General features: G+C 36.0%; 1 non-coding gene across 1 annotated transcript; it reads right to left on the bottom strand.

Annotated features, from left to right (window-relative positions):
- Positions 1 to 7,245: 7,245 nt before the first annotated feature.
- On the bottom strand, positions 7,246 to 7,352 carry LOC141721978 (small nucleolar RNA R71). The gene has a single exon (XR_012575018.1). It is a non-coding gene; the product is annotated as a small nucleolar RNA R71 (small nucleolar RNA).
- Positions 7,353 to 7,924: the final 572 nt, after the last annotated feature.

Below are 7,924 nucleotides of genomic sequence, written 5' to 3'. Positions count from 1 at the left end.
AATTCGATCAGGAGGTCCAAAGGTGCCAAAGTGCAGCTTGGTACCCCCAAGTTGCACTTTCTTCATAACGACCCCTAAAGTTTCTAAATATATTATTTTAATCCTGAAGTTTGAAAATTTATAAATTTGATTCCTGAAATCTCGAAAAATTACGAAAAATACCAGGAAAATCATGGAAAAATTTCTAAAATATTAAAAAAAATTACGGAAAATACCTGGAGGTATAGAAAATTTCCTAAAATATTTGGAAAAATCCTGGAAATTAAAGAAAATTCTAGAAAATTAAGGAAAATTCCTGGAAATTAAGGATAATTTCTGAAAATTAAGGAAAATTCCTAGAAATTAAGAAAAATTCCCGTAAAATTAAGGAAAATTCCCGGAAAATTAAGAAAATTCCCGAAATTAAGGAAAATTCCCGGGAAATTAAGGAAAAATTCTAAAAATTAAGGAAAAATTCTAAAAATTAAGGAAATATTCCAGAAATTAAGGAAAGATTCTAGAAATTAAGGAAAGATTCAAGAAATTAAGGAAAAATTCCAGAAATTAAGGAAAAATTCTTGAAAATTATAGAAAAATTCCTAAAATATTAGGAAAAATCACGAATAATACATGGAGGTGGAGAAAAATTCTTAAAATATTAGGAAAAATTACAGAAAATACCCGGAGGTACGGAATAATTCCTAAAATATTTGTAGAATTAGGAAAAATACCTGGAGGTACGATAAAATCTTAGAAATTTAGAAAAAATTACTTGTGATTATGAGCTAATCCTTGAAAGTTAAGGGAAAAATACTAGAAAATTCCTAAAGATAGGAACAAGATAAGAAAATGAGTATGGAAAATTTTAAAAATTCCATAAAATATCCTAATGTCTCGGATAAGGCAAATTATTGTAAATGTGTAGGTCGCTCCACACTTTACGCTAAAAACGATACCCCTGATAGCGTAAGTGATAACTTAACTTTTACGAAACATCAAGTGTGTTTCCCAGAAGTTAGGGGGCATATGATAGGGAATAAAAATAACCCTAATTGCGAAATTAATGTCGCATTAATCAGACCTGATTTGGTCAAAGGGAAAAGCTCAGTTAATGAGGCCCAAAGACGTAATTATTTATTAATTTCATAATTAATAATAGGCTAATTAAACTTCCCAATAAATATGTTCAAATAAGTAACTACTTCAACAAGAAGTAGCTTCCAAGCAACCTAAATTTAGAAGGAAACTAATTCCTGCTTTCCAGGACTCCAAAGTCCAATCAGAGGTGGAGACTTGTCCATCAAGTCAACCAATTCTACCCTAATTCCGAGACTCTCAACATCTATATAAAGGGTCTCACGCCTTCAACTTCAGGGACATTCTTCAGGATATGAGCTCCGCACGTCACAAAGCCGTGAAGGCATCCTACAAGCCACGATGCCATTACCTGGAATGACATTTTAGACTTAGTTCTTGAAGGACATGAAAGTCACTACGTCCCTAGTGAGCTCTCGCTGCCATAGCCCCGAGGGCAAGCAATACCAAGAATTACATTTTGGCTTAATCCTTGGCATATGCCAAGGTACGTAGGCATCTTATGAGGGCATATTCAAGCCAGGAAACACAAGCGCATCCATTAAAGTTCAAAACTTATCAAACCCTAACATTGAATACACGCAATAAATAAATACTTGTTTTTTATCCATAACAATTTTGATTTGTTTTTATCCGTAAAATGTATCGTTCAAATTAAGAATGTGGTGTCAGATTTAGATAAGAAAAGAAAGAAACCAGATTATTAGTATAATTCTTATCCCCTCATCTTATCTCCATACCGCCTCTCTCTCTCATCACTCGCGACTCTCTCTCTCAAATCACTCTCTAACTCTTTCGGCCTAATCTCTCTGCACTCCCTTTTTCTCTTTCAATCTCTTTCTCTGTTTTTCGGCCACTGTTCCCGTTTTTCAGTTTAATTATTCCGGTTGTTGTTTGGATGATATACACACATATATACGCATGTATATGTATGTGTGTCAGTTGAATAGTTTGTGGTGTTGGTTGTGATGCCTACTGTTGTTGTTTCCTTTTTATTTTCCGGTTGCCGCCAGTCCTTCTTCTGGTAAGGCGGCCGGAGTTTTGTGTTGCACATATGCGCGTGTTTGTCTCGTATTTGGTTACCTTGGTTCGACTGTTCTATGGAATTTTTATTAATTTATTATTACTTTTGTGCAATAATTATTTGATTATATTTGTGTAATAAAAATAATATTTTGTGTAGAAATTAATATGATTAATTGGTGAAATTCGTAAGGAAACCTGAAATTAATCGGGCACCAATGAATTTTACCGCTGTCGGCGATGAGCCTCAGCGAGCCGACGGTGGACGGTGATGAATATTTCTGAGCCCTACAAAAAAATACTAATAATAATAATAATTAATAATTGAAATTATATCGGTGATTGGGAATGTGAATTGTGGATTATTATTGGTTGTGACGTCGATTATATTCGACGGGGTAGTCTGATAAATAGAGAAAATATTGCCCGATTTCTGAGAAATTAATTCCGAAAATACGGGAACGTATCCTGTAATTATCAGAAACATCGAATGAATATATATAAATACTTTATTCAAAATTTAATTGAATGTTGTGGTGAAATATTTTGCCAAAAATACCCGATAACTCTAAATTTCGAAAATGACGGGTATATGTATTTTCCGAGAATAAATACCGAGACGACTTTCAAGGACGTGAACCATGATTGTTACGTGCATTACAATAATGCGTATAATTCCGAGTCGGGTTTTGATATCGTATGGGTAGTGTATTAGCAAGGATATGTCAAGCATATATGCTCATCTAATTTAGGGTGTTTCGCGTCTGTAGGTCCCAATCGAAAGCCCGAGTATCCACGTCGGTTCAAAGACATCCAGTAATAGTTGTTAAAGTGTATTGAGGCAAGTACCCCTGATCATATCTTTTATGGTTCAGTAATATATGAATAACTGTTGATTTAAATTTCGTACTGGAACAGATCGTTTTAAGTTACGTATCCCCTATGTTTAAAAATGTTTTATTAACTTACGTTGTGGGGAAAAGTAACTTCTGAAAATGCTTATCTCTAAATTGTGAATAAATTGGAAAGGTTTTAGAAAGTGTGCTGTGATAGAACTATTTTGAAAAAAGATAGGTATAAGTGATTTGAAAAGTGGATAAGATAGATCAGATAATTGGATGAGCTTGCACAATTGGCCTGTAACAGCCAGGAATATGATGTAAGAGGCTAAGTTGGTTGCACACCCTATTTAAACCACTTAGTCCAACATGACAGATACCTAGCTAGTCTCTGAATTCCAGAACAAATTTTATAGGATGGAATATGAAGCCGCCCGGTGATGATAGCCTGATCAACTGTCTCTCATTGATCATCAAGTTTATATTTGAGCGAGATTATGTGGTTCCCATAATGGAATAAATGGTTTTGTGGTCCCCATAACGGGACAGATGGTTTTGTGGCTCCTGTAATGGAACAGATGGTTTGAAAATGAAAATAACATGCTAAAATTGAACTCTGGTATTTGCACAACACATGACTGATGTTATTATTTACAGAGCATGCTAATTGTTGATATCCAGTTTACACTTATTTTACTTATTTTGTAACAAGTTATGAATTATGTTCCTGTAACTGTTTATCATATATTGTTTTACTTGTTATTCATAAGCGGTCCTGCTGAGCGATCGATCGCTCACTCTTGAAAAATATTTTGTATATTCATATATTGCAGATGCCTAGTAGACCCTTCTGTCATATGCAGGGCCATAATCCAGTTCCTCCCATCGGCCTCCTCTGAGATAGTTGTGTCAGACCAGGTGTGGTCTGTGAGTTACTGTAAAAAGTTCATTGTGTCAGGATGTTTTAAATAAGTTGGTTTGCATTAATTGTGTAACCTAAATCATACTTGAACTTCGAAAAGATCTTGTTAAGGGGTTGTGTTTATATTGAAATAAGAATGAGTGGGTTGTATTATATTTGTGGTTTATTGATGTTCATGACGTCAACTCCTGACCTCGGGGTTAAGGCCGTCACATTTCAAGGTCAACAAGTGGAATTTTTTGAAACTGATGTAAACATGGCTTTGGGAATTTCTACTAAAATATTGATGGAGGTTCCAGCTCAAGATGAATTAGCAGAATTCATGGACTTCATCAACTACAGTAAAAGGATTAACTTATCCAGTCTCAACAAGAAGAATTTGAGGAATAAATGTTCATTTCTGCTTGACTCCATTGTGCGAGCATTCACATGTAGGAAGACATGGTATGCTAACATTTCTAGTGTAGTTCAGAAGTTGGTATTCTCCATGGCTCACAAAAGACACATCAATGTAGAGATGCTAATTATGCAGGAACTCAGCACAAGGCTAACTATGCCTTTGTCTTCAAGTGGTAAGAAAATCTTCTTTCCCAGGTTTATAATATCTACTTTAAATCATAAAGGTTCAGACATTTATTTACTTAATAGTATAGATAGGACAAAAATAGGCAATTATAAACAAGTGTCCAAAATTCTATTTGGTTCACTTACTACAAAGAACAAGGTAACTGTAAGTCTCAAAATCACTCCATTTATGTTGGAGAGATTTAGAACTTACTATTACCCCATGTTTGACATGAGATCTACAATTATAACTAGGGCAATAATGGTTCCTGTACCTCTGGAAGAACAAATACAGGAACACCAACAGGGACCTTCCCATACTGAGACCCCTTCTTCCTTAACATTAGAAGCTAGGAAACCAACCACTTCATCCTCTCAAAAGGGTGAAGTGAGTAAAAAGAAGAGAAAGCAGGCACCATTAACTATAATATATGAGAGTGGTGAGGACCAAACAGAACAAGAGTCACCCTTGGTCAGGAAAATAACGAAGGTAAAACAAACCAAGCTGGCCACTCAATCCACCTCTGCATCCTCCCAAAAGATGTTTTTGAAAAAGATGGATTAAAACAGACTTTAGGGGCATCCTCTCAACAGGGTGTCTCTATTGAAAAGAGCACTCTCCCTAGTGCACCTTGTAAAGAGTCTGCACCAACACTTGAACAAATTTAAGTGTATGAAAGAAGAAATAAGGATGGCACACACAAAGAGAGCACATCTTTTGAAGCTCCCTCTTCTACTCGGGGGAGATGCCAACACTCAACTCTGAAATTCTGATATGTGGATTTTATATCTACTTGGAAAGCTTCATTACAGACTTAAGTTGGTGTTTTGGACTCAAGTTATTGGTATTTTTTATGTGTTTTTGTGTTATTTCATTACATGCATTAGTTGGATAAGTAAATAATCTTTTCAAAGAAATATGCTGAAACAAGATCACAATGGGAAGCCTAGGCCATGTTCAAGTTGCATAGAATCTCGATAGCATCGTGTGGACTGTTGAATCGTCAAATTCCGATAAACAGAGTTCAAGTTATGGCAAAAAGAAGAAATTGCAGTCAAGGAGCAGAAGTCCCACGCACCCGCGCCCAATTCCGTGCGCCCGCGCTGTAGAGGAAGGAGTCCCACGCGCCGGTTGCCTGGCCCAGAATCCTATTTTGAGTCCGATTTGAAGATTTAGCGAATCGAGTTTATCCAGAATCCTATATATATCAATAAAAGGTCATTTTTAATAATAAGGATCCAAGGGAGAGCAATACGAAGACCTAGAGAGCACAAGACGGCTACGGAGAAGAAGACTTTTGTATTCTTTGATATAGTTGATACTTCAGATGCTTTTTTTCAATTTGTCTTTGAACTCTAGTACTTTTATATTGTTTATTATCATGTTTTCATTGGAACCCATGGTGATGATGAGTTTGATTATGAACTAATCATTGTCATGGGGTTTAACGGATTTATCTATGGATTTTAATAGTTAATTGGTTTAAATCCTTTGTGTGTGGTGATTTATGATTTCCTAGTTTGGTTGTGCTTATTTGTCTTTGATGCGTAGATGACATCAAAGATTGTTTGTTAATATCTATTGAAGCGAAAGTGAATATAGAGATTTAGAACTTGTCATGCTAGCATAGGTTTATGTATGAATTGACATGCATAATTCATGGGTAATTTTAACCATCTTATTCACCCTATGTAATCACGGTAGATACCTTACTCTTAAACCAATATATCTTCAATCTTTATATACATATAGGGACTAAGCATAATTGGTGTATATTCAACTTCTATCTTAATTGTAGATGTTTAATAGTAGGGTATACGTATAACGAAAGTTAGTGTATACTTGTTTCGTGTTATCTGATTAGTCATCATCACCATCGCATGCTAGGGTTAAAGAACATAACTTCGAATGAAGTATTTAATAAAGTTAAAATCCCATGTTTATTCTTATATAAGTAATTTAATCTTAATTATCTTAGTTAATTCTATTTAGTATAATCTCTTAGTTAAATTAACACTCAATTCGTTATTTGTCTTAGCATTGAACGATAATCATACATTGTTGCATAGGTGCATAATCTGAACTTAACCTAAACTGATTCTCTATGGGAACGAACTTGAATTATATCTTATACTACTTGCGATCACGTGCGCTTGCGTGTATTCTCGCATATGTTTTAGTGCGAACAAGTTTCTGGCGCCATTTTCGGGGATATCGGTGTTCAATTTAGTTTTTGTGCTTGACATCAGTGGTCGTTAAAGTTCACTGACTCAGATATTTTACTTGTTTACTTTGTTGTGTTTCAGGTACTTTAAAGAGCGTGTATGCGAACGCGTTCTCAATCTCGTAAGGAAGCACTAGGCATAGTTGAAGAAGTGGAAAATGAAGTTTTTGAAGAAGAGGAAAAAGTTAAAGAAGAAGTTTTTATTGCAATGGGAGAACCAGCAGCAGATACGAAAGCTTTTATGGATTAATCGCAACCGAAGATCAATGACATTCAGTCTAGCATTGTCAGACCAGCCAGTACGGCTAATACTTATGAAATCAAGTCTAGCACGATTCAAATGGTGTAGAATTAAGTCCAGTTTGGGGGTTCTCCAACGGAAGATCCCAACATGCACATTAGAGACTTCATTGAGATCTGCGACACTTTCAAGTTCAACAATATTTCTGAAGATGTTGTGAAGATGAGACTTTTACCATTCTCTCTGAGGGACAAAGCGAAGTGTTGGTTACATTCTCTATCAGCAGGTTCTATCACTACTTGGGAGGATCTTGCTCGGAAGTTTCTTACTAAATTCTTCCCTATGGCGAAGACAACTGCAATCAGGAATGCTCTTACTCAATTTACGCAGCAATTGGGAGAATCTTTATGTGAGGCTTGGGAGCGCTACAAGGAGATGCTTAGGAAGTGTCCTAATCATGGCAAGGCCTGATTGGATGATCATTAATTACTTTTATAATGGTTTGGGAGTGCAGTACAGACCCATGCTCAATGCAGCATCAGGTGGAGCCTTATGGGCTAAGAGCTATAATGAAGCTTATGAGCTAATTGAATTGATGACTGCTAATGAATATCAGAATCCAACTCAAAGACTACCTCAAGGCAAGGTAGCAGGAATTCTGGAGGTGAATACAGCCACGGCTATAGCTGCTCAACTAAAGGCATTAACGATGAAAGTGGGTTCTTTGGCTAACTATGGAGTTAATCAAATCACTAGTGTTTGTGAGCTTTGTGCAGGTGTGCATGAGACGGAGCAGTATGCTATATCTAATGAGTCAGCTCAGTTTGTGAGCAACTTTTAGAGGTCGCAACAACCAGTTCCTGCCACTTATCATCCTAAAAACTGCAACCATCCTAACTTCAGCTGGAGCAACAATCAGAATGTGGTACAACAGCCTTATCAGCAGTTTGGAGCAAAGCAATTCAACCCTCCCGGTTTTCAACAACAGTATGCACCAAGATAATAACTCCAACTTCAACAACGACCACATGGAAGT

This window comes from Apium graveolens, chromosome 4 (genome assembly GCF_009905375.1).
Source record: "Apium graveolens cultivar Ventura chromosome 4, ASM990537v1, whole genome shotgun sequence".
Taxonomy (NCBI): domain Eukaryota; kingdom Viridiplantae; phylum Streptophyta; class Magnoliopsida; order Apiales; family Apiaceae; genus Apium; species Apium graveolens.
This window is presented reverse-complemented; position numbering and strand designations above follow the sequence as displayed.